General features: G+C 55.2%; 1 long non-coding RNA gene across 1 annotated transcript; it reads left to right on the top strand.

Annotated features, from left to right (window-relative positions):
* Positions 1-11,110: 11,110 nt before the first annotated feature.
* LOC124669536 lies at positions 11,111-11,903 on the top strand. Its single transcript, XR_006992224.1, has 2 exons — positions 11,111-11,491; positions 11,598-11,903. It is a non-coding gene; the product is annotated as an uncharacterized LOC124669536 (long non-coding RNA).
* The last annotated feature ends 3,853 nt before the right edge of the window (positions 11,904-15,756 follow it).

Genomic DNA, 15,756 nt, shown 5'->3' with positions numbered 1-15,756 from the left:
GGAGCCATTATGGATCTCCAGATCCCGCTATTGGTTATTGGTCTGAGTGAGTACTCAACCATGTCCGCATAGTTCTCGAACCGTAGGGTGACACACTTAAAGTTGGATGTTGAAATGGTAGTATTTGAATATGGAAAGGAGTTCGAATATTTGTTCTGAGTCCCTGATGAGATCCCGGACATCACGAGGAGTTCCGAATGGTCCGAGAATAAGATTCATATATAGGATGTCATTTTATGTGAATTAAAATGTCACGGAAGGTTCTATGGAAGGTTCTAGAAGGTTCTAGAAAAGTCCGGAAGAAACCACCAAGGAAGGTGGAGTCCCATGGACTCCACCTCCATGGCCGGCCAACCCTAGTGGGGGAGGAGTCCCAAGTGGACTCCCCCTTAGGGGGCCGGCCACCCCCCCATATGGGAGGTGGAACTCCCACCTTTTGGTGGGAGTCCTAGCTTGGCTAGGTTTCCCCTCTTTTGGAAGGTTTTGGTTCGGGTCTTATTCGGAGACTTGGAGACCAACTCTTGGGGATCCACCTATATAATGAGGGGCCAAGGGAGGGGGCCGGCCACCCCAAGACCACAAGCTGGCCGCCCCATTGAAGTGGCCGGCCACCCCCTCCCAAACCCTAGCCGCCCCCCTCTCCTCCATAACTCCCGCGTGCTTTAGCGAAGCTCCGCCGGAGTTCTCCACCGCCACCGACACCACGCCGTCGTGCTGTCGGATTCAAGAGGAGCTACTACTTCCGCTGCCCGCTGGAACGGGAGGTGGACGTCGTCTTCATCAACAACCGAACGTGTGACCGAGTACGGAGGTGCCGCCCGTTCGTGGCGCCGGAACCGATCGTGATCAAGATCTTCTACGCGCTTTTGCAAGCGGCAAGTGAACGTCTACCGCAAAGCAACAAGAGCCTCATCTTGTAGGCTTTGGAATCTCTTCAAGGGTGAGACTCGATACCCCCTCGTTGCTACCGTCTTCTAGATTGCATCTTGGCTTGGATTGCGTGTTCGCGGTAGGAAATTTTTTGTTTTCTATGCAACGTTATCCTACAGCTACATGGTCGAGGAAGAACCACCTGGTGCAGTCGACAAACGGAGGATGGTTGTCAGGTCGAGTGCAACCTCGGGCCTGCTGTCTTCTTCTTGATTCGCGACGCCGCCGATCCAATTCTGCTGTAATAAGAGAGTACCGGGGCAGGCACGTGAGGTGCCTCGGCCACGCAACCCGGGCGAGTTCTTGCTTACGGCAAAATCACGCATGGACATGCCGATCTCTTCTCCAGCCGGTGAGGCGCCGGTTGATCGAGCTCAACTTCCAATCCCGTCGAAGCAAACGGATCGCTTGGCGTACTCGTTCGGTATGGACACCGAGCAATAGGCCCTACGCGTCCTACTCGCAAGTTGGGGATCATTGAAGGTGATGAGTCGATCTCGAAGAGGCAATCACAACCTACCATCGGTTGTTCGAGATGCCCTAGGAGGATGACATGTTAAAAGTGATGGCTAAGCTCTACGGGTGGTCCTTGGGATCTCTTATGGATGATCCAAGTGTTGCCATGGAGTCGACGGGTGGCAGACTCATCGAGGTTTGACCACTCTTTGGTTGCATCGGGTGTCGTAATCGTTTCCATGACGATCGACCTAAGGATGGGGATCTGGAATGCACGGGGGCTGAATGATCCAGCACGTCGTACTAGTGTGTGTAGTGTAGTTCGTACGATGGGTGCGTGAGACCAAATTGCATGTTGTAACTCCCTCTCTTGTTATGGGTGCCTTGGGCGCGGATTTTGATGGTTATTTCTGTTTGCCGACGGTTCACACGCAGAGGGGGGATTATTATCGCATGCAGGCCCTAATCACATGGGTGGGGCGCTCGGTTCAGCTGAGCAATGTCCACCTAGGGGATCATAGCCTAACGACTTGGGTAACTCCGGCTCGGGTTGATCCGTGGTGGTTGCCTGCGTCTACGGGCCGCAGGCGGAGCCAGATAAGATCGCTTTCCTTGCTGAGTTGCGAGAGGCCCGCCAGGGCCCTTGGGTGGTATGTGGCACTTCAATCTTATGTACCAAGCCGAGGATAAAAATAATGCTAACCTGAATCGTCGCATGATGGGGAGGTTTCGACACTTCATCAACGATTGTGAGCTTAAGGAGTTGTACCTGCATGGTAGGATATACGCATGGTCCAGTGAGCGCGAGAACCCGACCCTGGTATGTCTTGATCGGGTGTTCTGCACTGTAGGATGGGAGGGCTTGCACCCTAGTTGCTCTCTTTGATGCATGTCATCTGTAGTATCCGATCACTGCCCTCTACTTCTCGACTGTACACCTCGCCTGCCTAGCCGGCGATGTTTCCAGCTTTGAGATGTATTGGACTAAATTGGATGGCTTCGGTGAAATGGTTTCGGAAGCTTGGACTTCGTGGCAGCCGACGAAGACGACCCCTTCCGGAGGCTTACGACACGGCTCAAGATGACAGCCCGTCGCCTTATGAGTTGGAGCGATCACCGGGTGGGCTGTGTCCGGTTGCAGCCTCATGTTGGGGAGGGAGATTATCCTCCGGTTCGATGTGGCCATGGAGTCTCGACCGCTCTCAACCTCGGAGAGATGGTTGCGAGCGAAGCTCAAGCACGCCTACCTGGGTCTGGCTTCACTAGAGCATACCATGGCCCGCCGACGGGCTAGGATCGCTTGGTTGCGTGAAGGTGACGCCAATATGACCTTCTTTCACCAACATGCGTCTTACCGGAAGCGCAAGAACGCGATCTACGAGCTTCGAGCCGATGGTGCGGTTGTCTCGCACCACGCAGCCATGGATGAAGTTGCGTTTGAACACTTCTCTGCTCTTCTTGGCACGGCGGAGCAACATCAGTTCTCGCTCGACCTGGATTTCATTGGGTCTCGCTCGAAGGACTTGAGTTCCTTGGAGGTGTGGAATGTGGTTCGGACCCTCCTGCGCGGCAAGGTCCAGGGGCTGGGCGACTACGGCGGAACTCCTACAAGGTTGTTGGGATACAGTAAAGTTCGACATCATGGCGTGCCTCGACAAGCTGTTCGAGTTAGAGGGTTTCAAGGTCTCAATCAGGCCCTGATTACCCTGCTACCCAAGAAGGCGGATGCAACTGTGTTGAAGGATTACCGTCCGATTAGCCTTATCCACATTTTCACTAAACTAGTGTCCAAGACGCTTGCCCCACGTCTTGCACCGAGATTGGGAGATCTGGTTAAGGGGAACTAACGCGCTTTTATAAGAAAGCGATGCATCCATGATAACTTCATGATGGTGCAATAGACGGCTAGATACCTCACAAGCTCAAGGAGCCTCTGGTGTTGCTCAAGCTTGATATCGCGCACACGTTCGATTCAGGTGCTGCGTAAGGCTGGCTTTGGCCCACGGTTCTGCGAGTGGGTTGCTATCCCCCTATCCACGGCCAACATGTGCATCATGTTGAATAGGGAGCCAGGTCCCCCATCTAGCATCGCAAGGGCCTCAGGCGGGGGGCCCCTCTCGCCCATGTTGTTTGACCTCGTGATCGAGACCCTCAACTGCCTCCTGGCTAAGGCTAGAGAGTTGGGGGTGCTCCGTCAGTTGGCACCTCGGGAGTTGGCGGCGGGCGTCTCGCTCTACGCGGATGACGTCGTCCCGTTCGTCACCCGGATAGGTCGGAGTTGCTCGTCGTGCGTGAGCTCCTCGCTTCCTTCGGGCACGCTTCGGGGATACACACCAACTTCGCGAAGTGTTCGGTGTCCCCCATCGGATGTTCAAAAAAGGTGGCTGAGGAAGCGGCAGCGATGATGGAGTGTCAGTTCACTCACCTACCGATAAAGTACCTCGGCATACCTCTTACCCTACGTCGGCTATCTGCGGCTGCCCTCAAACCTGTGGTGGACCGGATTGCGAACTGCCTCCCCAAGTGGAAGGCGGGGATGTTGGCCAAGGTAGGACGTTTGGCTCTGGTCAAGTCGGTCCTTGCGGCTATACCCCTCCACCAGACCGGTGGTCTTGGGCGTCACTGTGCGGGCACTAAAGCAGGTGGAGAAGATCCTTCGCGGTTTCCTGTGGGTGGGACGTAAGGAGGCTCATGGGGGCCACTGCCATGTCAATTGGCGCAGGGTGTGTAGCCCCCTCGAGCTTGGTGGGCTGGGCATCCCAGATCTCGCCTGGATGGCGGTCAGCCTCCGCGTACGGTGGCTCTGGAGGATGCGTACGAACCTCGACATGCCGTGGCATGGGCTAGATATGCACTTCTCAATAGACGAGCGGCGCATGTTCGCTGCATCCACCAGGATGGCACTTGGCAGCGGAACGTCTGCCTTTTTCTGGGAGGACAAATGGTTGCATGGTAAATCCATCGTCGAGATTGCGCCTGAGCTACTTAAGTTGGTTTCGGGGCGCATTCGGAAACGGAGGACTCGTCCGGGAGGCCCTCATCGATAGACGAGTGGATTGCTAACATGCGCGGGGCTTTCGAACAACTGTGTCCGGCGATTGACATGGGGAATTCAGTTTGTTGACACTCCTGACAGGCTATTGTGACGATGGATGGCAGATTGTGTTTACACGACTGCCTCTGCGACCAAGATATGGAGACTATGGAGCACATCCTAGTCGGATGCCCCTACTCTCGGATCACCTGGCCGGCGGCAATTCCGACTGAGGGTTTTTTTGTTATGACTGGCACGGTCTATCACAGGAGGAGGCCCATTAGACAGGCTTAGTTAGGGGCTTAGCCCAATTAGCAGATTTCTCTTATATAAGCAAGTTGTAATCGACCAGAATCATCAAGCAATAAACTCATAAGTTATTGCCGACTCCCAGGGGAGTCGGATCCTAAACCCTAGCCGCCGCCTTGCTCTTGCGCCACGCCGCCCAAGCTCGCCACGGCGCCCTCTCGTCGCCGGCCACGCCTTCCTCCTCTCCAACCTCGATTCCTTCCCTACAATCTATGCCCTAGGCCCGGTAGGCTACTCGCTCCTACCAATTTGGTATCAGATTGCTCTCGTTCAATCATGTCTTCGTCACCGCCCTCCACCACCGTTGCGCAGCCGCTCCCGATGACGTCCAGGCCGCCGTCGCCGGTCACCTCCCGGGCCCCTGCGCCGGTGATCCCCGGGCCCTCGTTCTCCACCACCGCCTCCCCGCCCGCACCTCCGGCCATCGTCTACACCCCCGAGCAGATGAGAGGGGCCATCAACGACCTCGCCACCGCCGTCCAAGGGATCCGCCTCTTCTTGATCGGATCGCAGGGGCCGCCACCGCTCCCGCAGCCGGCCGCCACCACCGGACAGCCGTGGTTTTCGGCGTTTTCGACCACGCCTCTCCACCAACAACCCCCCGCACCCCTGCTCTGGCTGCCATGGCAGCCGCCGATCACCTCCATCCCGAGCCCCTCGGCCTCGGGCGGGGTCCCCATCCATCAGGTCCGCTTCTCGCCATCACCATCCCCACGGCCGGCGTGGCTCTCGGAGTCGTCGCCACCACCGACCTCGCCGCAGGAACAGCAGCGGCCCCCACCTTCCGTCGCCGCCTCGCTGGGGTTCGCGCACCCTCCACCGGCCTGGGCCGACCCCTACGTCCAGGCCGCCGCGGCCCCAACCCCTCCGCGCTACGCCAAGCTCGAGTTCTTCACATATGATGGCGCCGAGGACCCCCTCAACTGGCTAAACCAGTGCGAGCAGTTCTTCCGCGGGCAGCGCACTCTTGCGTCGGACCGCACCTGGCTCGCCTCCTACCACCTCCGGGGCGCCGCCCAGACATGGTACTACTCTCTCGAGTAGGACGAGGGCGGCATGCCCCCATGGGAGCGCTTCCGCGAGCTGTGCCTTCTTCGCTTCGGACCGCCGATTTGGGGCAGCTGCTTGGCGGAACTCGGCCGCTTGCCGTTCACCTGCACGGTCCAGGACTTCGCCGACCGCTTCCAAGCCCTCGCTTGCCACGCCCCAGGGGTGACGAGACAGCAGCGAGCCGAGCTCTTCATCGGCGGCCTTCCGGACCACATTCGCGTGGACGTGGAGCTCCAGGCCCCTCAGGACCTCCAGACGGCGATGCACTACGCCCGCGCCTACGAGCGTCGCGCCCAAGCGGTGCAGCAGCTGGCCCCACCACGGGGAGGCCAATCGATTGCTCACCCGCCCCCGACGGCGCCCGCGGCTCCCACCCCTTAGCCCACGCGCACGTTTCGATGCCTCACGCCGACCGAACAAGTCGAGCGTCGTCGCCTAGGGCTCTGCTTCAACTGTGACGAGCCCTACGCCCCGGGACACTCCTGCCCCTGCTCTTCTACTTGGAGACGAGCTGGACACGACACCGGCGGCCCCCGGGCCGCTGCGCCCACCCGCACTAGCCGAGCCCGCTCCGGAGACCGCCCCTGCCGCGGCGTTTGTGGTCTCTCTCCATGCGCTGGCAGGCATATGTAATGAGCGCACCATGCTCCTGCCGGTGATGATTCACGGGAACGGTTGGTGGCCCTGCTGGACACGGGCTCCACGCATAATTTCCTGCCCGCCGCCACCATGCGCCGCCTCGCCCTCCAGCCAACGGGCGGCGATACTCTCCGGGTGACCGTGGCGAACGGCGATCGCCTCCGCTGCCACGGGCTGGCCGAGCATGTGCCCCTCACCATCGGCGACGAGCACTTCACTGTCACGTGCGCCGGCATCGAATTGGGTTGCTTCGACTTCATCCTCGGTGTGGACTTCATGCGGACGCTCGGCCCCATCCTATGGGACTTTGACACCCTCACGATGTCCTTCTCGCGCCAGGGCCGGCGCGTCCAGTGGGAGGGGCCCGGCGGCACCGCACCGGCACCCCAGATGCAGCTCGCCGCGGTGGGCACGGAGGCCGAGCATCCTCTCCTCACCAAGCTCCTGCGGCAGCACGACGACATCTTCGCTAAGCCGAAGGGACTGCCCCCCCGTCCGGGCGTACGGCCATCGCATCCACCTCCCGACAGGCACGGCCCCGGTCGCCATTCGGCCTTATCGCTACCCGCAGCTGCAGAAGGACGAGTTGGAGCGGCAGTGTGAGATCATGCTCGTCGCGGGGATCATCCGGATATCGATGTCCCCCTTCTTGGTGCCCGTGCCCCTCGTCCGCAAGTCGGACGACATGTGGCGTTTCTGCATCGACTACCGCGCCCTCAACGCTCTCACGCTCAAGGGCAAGTTCCCGATTCCGGTGGTTGACGAGCTCTTCGATGAGCTCCATGGGGCGCGCTTCTTCACCAAGCTCGACCTCCGGTCGGGCTACCATCAGGTGCGCATGCACCCGGACGACATCGCCAAGACGGCGTTTCGGACTCATCATGGACACTTCGAGTTCGTGGTGATGCCTTTCGGCCTCACCAACGCGCTGGCAACCTTCCAGGCCCTCATGAACGACGTCCTCCGCCCATATTTACGCCGGTTTGTGCTTGTTTTCTTTAATGATATACATATCTACAACACTTCGTGGGCGGAGCACCTCCAGCACATCGCCATCGTCTTCAACGAGCTTCGAGCGCATCGTCGTCACCTTAAGCGCTCGAAGTGCTCGTTTGGGACACCGTCGGTCGCCTACCTCGGCCACGTCATCTCCGCCGACGGGGTGGCCATGGACGCCGACAAGGTGGCGGCCATCTCGGCCTGGCCGACGCCGCACTCGCCGCGCGCCCTACGCGGGTTCCTCGGCCTCGCAGGGTACTACCGGAAGTTCATCCGGGATTTCGGCATCATCGCCACGCCACTCACGCGCCTCCTACGGCGTGATGCCTTCGCGTGGGACGACGAGGCCACCGCGGCGTTCGAGGCCCTCAAGGGGGCCCTCACGACGGGCCCTGTCCTGCAGATGCCCGACTTCGACAAGCCATTCATCGTCGACTGCGACGCCTCGGGTGCGGGGTTCGGCGCTGTCCTTCACCAGGGCGACGGCCCGCTCGCCTACTTTAGCCGACCCTTCGCTGCCCGCCACCTCAAGCTCGCGGCGTACGAGCAGGAGCTCATCGGCTTGGTGCAGGCCGTGCGCCACTGGCGTCCTTACCTATGGGGGCGGTCGTTCCGGATCCGCACGGACCACTACAGCCTCAAGTTCCTGCTGGACCAGCGACTATCGACGGTGCCGCATCACCAATGGATCAGCAAGCTATTCGGCTTCGACTTCACGGTGGAGTACCGGCCGGGACGTCTCAACACCGTGGTCGATGCCTTGTCTCGCCGCGACACTCCGGACGAGGAGGATGACACGGAGGGTGTGGTGCTCTACATCCGCTCGGGCCCTACGTCCGCGCTCTTCGACCACATTCGCCATGCGACCGCAGCGGCGCCGGACGCTCAGCTCCTGCGGCAGCAGTTGGAGGCGGGCGAGTTGGACGAGCCATGGCGCCTCGCCGATGGCCTTCTCCTTCACGGGCGCCGGATATTCGTGCCTGACCACGACGACCTTCGCCATCAGGTGCCGCTGATGGCTCACTCCTTCGGTCATGAGGGTGTTCAGAAGACACTCCATCGCCTCCGCGCTAACTTCTACATTCCGGGTGATCGGGCATTGGTCCGGGATTGGGTGCGCTCTTGCGAGACCTGTCAGCGCAACAAGACGGATACCCTGCGACCTGCCGGAGTTTTGCAGCCATTGGAGGTGCCGTCTCAGGTGTGGGCGGACATCTCCATGGACTTCATCGAGGGCCTCTCTAAGGTGGGCGGCAAGTCCGTCATCCCCACTGTGGAGGACCGCTTCTCCAAGTACGCCCACTTCATCGCGCTTGGCCACCCCTATACCGCCGCGTCGGTGGCTCGTGCGTTCTTCGACGACATCGTGCGCCTCCACGGGTTTCCCGCGTCCATTGTCAGCGATCGGGACCCGGTGTTCACGGGGCACGTGTGGCGTGATCTCTTCAGGATGGCGGGCGTGAAGCTCGGATTCAGCACGGCCTTCCATCCCCAGACGGACGGCCAGTCGGAGGTGGTTAATAAGGTGATCGCCATGTACTTGAGATGTGTGACAGGAGATCGCCCTCGTGCATGGGTGGATTGGCTTGCTTGGGCGGAAAACTGCTACAACACGTCCTACCACTCCGCCCTGCGCGCCACGCCATTCGAGGTGGTCTATGGACGACCTCCTCCTCCTATTCTACCGGTGGATCCGGCGACGGCTCAGACGGAGGCTGCGGATGAGCTCCTCCGTATCCATGATGAGATGCTCGCCGAGGTGCGGCAGTGTCTCGTTCAGGCCCAGCAGCTGGCCAAGCACTACTACGACGGCCAGCATCGTGAGGTGGAGTACGTGGTGGGTGACTGGGTGTGGTTGCGTCTCCTGCACCGTTCCACCCAGTCCTTGGATCCGCGGGGAAAACGCAAGCTATGCCCGCGCGCATTAGGCAGCTGGCGTACCGCCTTCAGCTGCCAGCGGGTGCCCGTATCCACGACGTCTTCCATGTGGGGCTGCTCAAGCCCTACCGCGGCACTGCACCTGCCGCCACGCCGGCTCTTCCTCCTACTGCCGATGGCCGCCTACTTCCTAGCCCCGCCAAGGTGTTGCGCGCTCAGCTCCGTCGTGATGTCTGGCACTTGTTGGTGCAGTGGGAGGGGCTTTCCGAGGAGGAGGCCACTTGGGAGCAGCGCGAGGAGTTCCGGCAGCAATATCCAGACTACCAGCTCGAGGACGAGCTGTTTGCGCAGGCGGGGAGAGATGTTATGACCGGCATGGTCTATCACAGGAGGAGGCCCATTAGACAGGCTTAGTTAGGCGCTTAGCCCAATTAGCAGATTTCTCTTATATAAGCAAGTTGTAATCGACCAGAATCATCAAGCAATAAACTCATAAGTTATTGCCGACTCCCAGGGGAGTCGGATCCTAAACCCTAGCCGCCGCCGCCCAAGCTCGCCACGACGCCCGCTAGTCGCCGGCCACGCCTTCCTCCTCTCCAACCTCGATTCCTTCCCTACAATCTACGCCTTAGGCCCGGTAGGCTAGTCGCTCCTACCAGTTTTCTTCGTTGATTGGTGGAATACAGCCGTCCGAGCTTCCCAAAGGCGGCCCGTAAGGGCATCTCCTTGGCGATCATGCTCATGGCTTGGTGGCTATGGAAGCGGCACAATGCTATCATCTTCGATGGCGCGTGACTCGACCTTCACGGCTTGCTCAACACGATAAAGGCGGATGCCAAATCGTGGACGACAGTGGGGGCTTCGGGGCTTGCCGCACTCCCCACAGCTTAGTGTCTAGTGTGTCGCGTTGTACTCAGGTGTGGCCTCTCTAGGCTTGTTCTCTATCAATGCATCGAAATGCAAGCTGTTGCGTTTTCTCAAAAAAAGAGCTGGTTGGTGGCCGACGCTGAAAGATTTTTCTTGTGATCTTACTTGAGGCAATCTCAGAATAATCCTGTGGTGGTATGATTAGTTGTGTGCCATCCTTTGTTTTGCCGGAAATTGTAGCTTCTACGCACATAGAAGCTATACACAAAGGAGACGAAGCCATACAAAGGTCGTCGTTTACGAATGAATGAGTTGTCTTACATACACTCTCTATCATTGAAAATCAAGTTGTTTCACAACTCTGTATGCTAAAAATATGTCAGTTCTGTGCTTATAGCAGCCGAGGCTTCGGTCCGTTTGGAATATGTAGACTGTAGCCTACCTTCTCTTATACATATATAAAAATGTTTACAGATTTGACTGTCGCTATGGAATCATATCTTACCAGCATTCACTATACGAAATTGTTATTAGTGATTTATTGTAGAATCGCAGGGAGATCACCTCCGGGGCTCCATTTATATATAAGATAAATGAAAACCTTTGATCAGGTCTGGACAAGATTCTTGTACCCCGAGAAGTAGAGTTCAAAGAAAAGCAAAAGGTTATTCATAACATGCTGAAACACCACAAGATGGCTTGAAACATGAACTTTTTTGCAGAGAATATAGGGTATGCAAAGAATTGCCACTAGGATGCTGCTGTGACAAATAGCATAATTCCTGGGGAGTTACCTTTTGGGAGCACTAAGACCTAAGAACATTTACACAATAAGTGGGCACATGAAGTCCAGAGCCGATACATCATTTCTGCCAAAATACTTTCAGCTGAATTAAGATTTCAATATTGCAAGCATTGTGATAATTGATAATGGGACTCTTCTAAGAAGGAAAATAAACTTACTGAAAATGGGACTCTTCTAAGAAGGAAATTTGCAATCACTGTCATCATTTGTTTTAAGTAATCTTATTGAAGATTGTTCTGCAGTAGATATTTCTTTTTCTGTGACCAATATTGTAATCTAAATTCCATATTTTTGCACAGTAATATTGTCAGTAATAGAGTAAGGCTGACCTTACAAAATTTGGCCAGGGAAATTGGATTAAATCAATCATCCCTCACAGGCATTGGTGAGTCATCTTATTGCTGAGGATGTATCTCTGGAAGTTGAATGTGATGCAAAGTTTGCACTATGCAATGTTACCAGCTGCTGAGACACACAACATAATTTCAGGGGAACTGCCTTCTGTGTGGGACAATACTCTTCCGGTTAGTGTTGTGAACCCTGTGCCCATTCAATCATCAGGTGCCAGAAACTCAGAATGATATATATGTTTGATTTTCTCTGCTTTGTTCTTCTTGTTTATATTTGCAGATGTATTCTCCCGGTAGTTCTTCTATTGCTTCTAGGACCTGATCTCGACAGTATTGAATGTTTTTGCTAAAGTAACACCAGGATTTATTGAAGGTATTATTGATCTTGCAACTGCAAATACAGCATTGCAAACTATATATCCTGGAGTTTTTCAAGCAGCTTAAATAATGCTTACATAATCTGTTTGTTTGTTCTAGATCAGCTTAATAATGTATAAATAGTTTTGTCAATCCCGTTGCAATTCATGTAAAATGTTATACATGGGAAATCAAATGGCAATAAACCATCAGATGTTTTCTTTTTTTTCACCAGACGTATTCTCTTTTTTCTTTTCAAGTTGTCTGCCTTGCGGTTGCTACATTGTGTTATTTGCTTTCATTTATCCTAGAATTATCTGCTTTCTGCAACTTAGGGACATGGCGTGACATTAATTATGTATCAGATCCTAACTGAGTTACTTGTCACTAAAAAGAACTTAACAGATAAATATTCCAGCAAGCAAATGATATCTATTATATTCCAAAAGTTCATTATTAAAATAAAAAGAGAAAATTCTCTTCAATTTTGGATGTTACAAGTGCAAGAAACTTTTGCTGCCATCTAGTTACAAGTTACTCTGATAGGGCGATTCCATCACCAGCATATTAGATCCTTTGCAGTCTCATCTTTCATTGCATTGATGCTTATTTGCTAAATTTATTAGAGAATTATGTGCCTTATGCAACTTAGGGCCATCCTGTGTCCGACGGTAATTGCTTATCATGTCATAGCTGAGTTAATTCTGATTCAATATGGCGACACTAAAAAGGATTTCATTAAGAGAGAAAGTATTTGAGCAAACAAATGTTATCTATTATAATCTGGCTTTACTTCAAAATAACAAGAGAAAAGTATTTCTAATTTTAGATCTTACAAGTGCAAAGAACTTTTGCGGCTGTCTAGTTACAAGTTACTCTGGTATGGCGATTCCATCGCCAGGATATTAGCTCCTTTGCAGTCTCATCCTTCTGTAGTCCAGCTGCTAGTGTAGCTGAGAATTCCTCCAAAGCTGCAGCCCTGGAGAGAAGAAACCTTGCAAGCATCTTTTCGAGAGGCCGTCCTTGGTAGTTGTCAATGTTGATTCTTGTCAGATTATACTCCAAGCATCTGGCATATGCGCGCCAAAGACTCTGGGGCATCCGGTTGCTATATTCGACGGCCTCGTCCACCGTGACAGCTTCGGGCTCTGTATCTGAATCTGATTCGGAATTGTCATGGCCATAGAACCCTCTCGTCATCTTCTTCTTTGGAGGCTCTGGACCCAGAGGAAACAGCGACAGTACTTGGAGGTTCTTGGTGTTGGCAAGCAAGGCTGACACGGACCGAACGGCGTGCTCCGTGGGCAAGCAGCCCCGGAGGCTCAGGTGAGTGAGGCTGCCGAGGTCGCGCAGGACGCTTGTGAACATGCTGCTGTAGTAGGCCATTGATGGGCGCAAGGAAAGGTGAAGGTACGCCAGTTTGGCGCACTGGTTGATGAGCCTTGTGACTGGATCGAAGTCCCTTGGTCCTTTGCTGGAGAGGTTTTCGCAGATTTCAATGCTCACCACCTTGACTGCCGCGGGGTTTGCGACCGTGATGAATGAAGACCCGCGGGGAGGGAGGTCACCTTTGTAGCGCAGCGACTGCACGAAGGCGGAGTGCAGCTCGACGCTTTTGGCGTTGTGGCAGCAGATCATGGTGAAGGTCCGCAAGCGGGCGCTGGTCACGGCTATCTCTGTGATGGTCGGGCACTCCTCCAGCGTGAGGTTGACGAGGCACGGGCAGCTCGAGATCAGCCGATGCAGCTCACCACGTGGGTCCATGATCCTGCCCAGGCAGAGCGTCTCCAGCGACGCTATAACAACGGTTCCCGGCAGATCGAGGGTCCAGTTTGTCAGGCTCAGGCGGCGGAGCGTGCGGCAGCCGAAGATATGGGGCTGCGTCTTGGTGTACCTGTTCCTCTCATCTTTGTTGAAGTCCGCCGAGTTCCTCTGTCCGGTGTAAGGGCAGCGGATGGAGGGGCAGAGTGTGTTCATTGAGTCGTCATAGTAACTCAGATTGACGTCAAGGTCCTCGACACCGGAGTTGACAGCGGTGACGATCCACTGGTCGAGCAGCTCGTATGGTGGGTGGCGGGCGGTGACATGGAAGGTACGGATCGGGGTGGCGGCGCCCTTGCCCATGATCGCGCTGGTGACCTGGTGGTCGAAGCAGACCTTGAGGTCGCTCAAGCTGCGGCCGTACCGATCGCCCGACTTGGTGTCCACTAGGTTGACGACGGGGACGGCCTCGTGGACGCGGTGCCACCGGCGGGAGAGCGCGCTGCTGCGCACGGCCTCGTCGGACATGAGGTGGGAGAGGACGTGCTGTAGCGCGTTGTCGGGGAGAGCGCTAAGCCGGTCTCCTCCCTGCCTGTGCGACGGCGCCATCTTCGTCGAGGCGGCAGATGCGTCGGCCTTCCCGGTGATGGATCAGATCAGTACGTACGTATATCAATTGAGATCGATGCCGTGTTTATGTTAACAGATTTTGTACTCCGTAACAAAATTTGGACTACTACCAAAATTTCCTCTTATCTCGTGGTTAGTCTGTTGAGGCTGCGGACTATAAACCTTGCCCTAGTCGGTAACGTGACCTTGCCTTATACGTAGTCGGTAACGTGACGAGATTGGGATCCACCTTAAACTCTACGGAAACCTTGCATATGGCCAGATCGACGGCGTAATTGCCGGATCGGATCGACATGGCTTCGGCGTCGCCGTCGCCGTCATCGGGGAGCAGAGACCGCCTCAGCGACCTTCCCGACGACGTGCTGGGCCACATCCTCTCCTTCCTCCCCACCAAGCCGGCCGCCCGCGCGGCGGCGCTGTCCCGCCGCTGGCGCCACGTCTTCTCTAACGTCAACACCGTCTCGTTCGAGGAGCAAGCAGCCAGCGCCAACACCATTTACCAGTCCCACGACTGGAACACCACTCACCACGACTCCCAGGAGACTCAGACCCACAGCGCCGCGCTCCTCAAGGACGTCTGGTCGGCGCTCCTTGATGACCCACAAGTATAGGGGTGTATCGTAGTATCTTCGATAAGTAAGAATGTCGATCCCAACGAGGAGCAGAAGGTGTTGACAGGCAGTTTTGATGAAGGATTCACTGTAAATGCTCACAGACAAGTATTCAGGGGGTTTTGATGTAACAGATGAATAAAGTACAAGTAAGTAAAATGCGAGAGAAATAATTGCAGCGAGTGGCCCAATCCTTTTTAGCACAAAGGACAAGCCGGTTTGTTTACTTATAATGACCAAACGTTCTCGAGGACACACGGGATTTTAGTCTAGTGCTTTCGCTACATACAGCTGATTAATCTTCATTATTTTGATAAGTGTTGTGTGGGTGAACCTATGCTAATGTACCGCCCTTCCTAGGACTAATACATACTTGTGATTATACCCCTTGCAAGCATCCGCAACTACAAGAAAGTAATTAAGATAAATCTAACCACAGCCTTAAACTCCGAGATCCTGCGATCCCTCCCCGCATCGATATACCAACGGGGGCTCAGGTTTCGTCACTCCGGCAACCCCGCAATTGGCAAACGAGTACAAGATGCATTCCCCTAGGCCCATAAATGGTGAAGTGTCGTGTAGTCGACGTTCACACGACACCACTAGAAGAATAACACCACAACTTAAATATCATAACATTGAATATTACTCAACCATAGTTCACTACTAACAATTAGACTTCACCCATGTCCTCAAGAACTAAACGAACTACTCACGAGACATCATATGGAACATGATCAGAGGTGATATGATGATGAATAACAATCTGAACATAGACCTTGGTTCAATGGTTTCACTCAATAGCATCAACAACAAGTAGAAATCAGTACCGGGAGAGTTTCCCCTATCAAACAATCAAGATCAAACCCAAATTGCTACAGCGGTGACGATGTCCAGCGGTGGAGATGGCGGTGATGATGGTGGAGATGATGATGATGGTGATGGAGATGATGTCCAGCTCGATGGCGGTGATGATGGCGTCGATTTCCCCCTCCGGGAGGGAATTTCCCCGGCGGATTCCTGCCCGCCGGAGAGCTCTTTCTCTCTGGGTGTTCTCCGCCCCGCAGGCGGCTGTAACCC

The sequence above is a fragment of the Lolium rigidum genome, chromosome 7 (assembly GCF_022539505.1).
Source record: "Lolium rigidum isolate FL_2022 chromosome 7, APGP_CSIRO_Lrig_0.1, whole genome shotgun sequence".
Classification (NCBI taxonomy): Eukaryota; Viridiplantae; Streptophyta; class Magnoliopsida; order Poales; family Poaceae; genus Lolium; species Lolium rigidum.
This window is presented reverse-complemented; position numbering and strand designations above follow the sequence as displayed.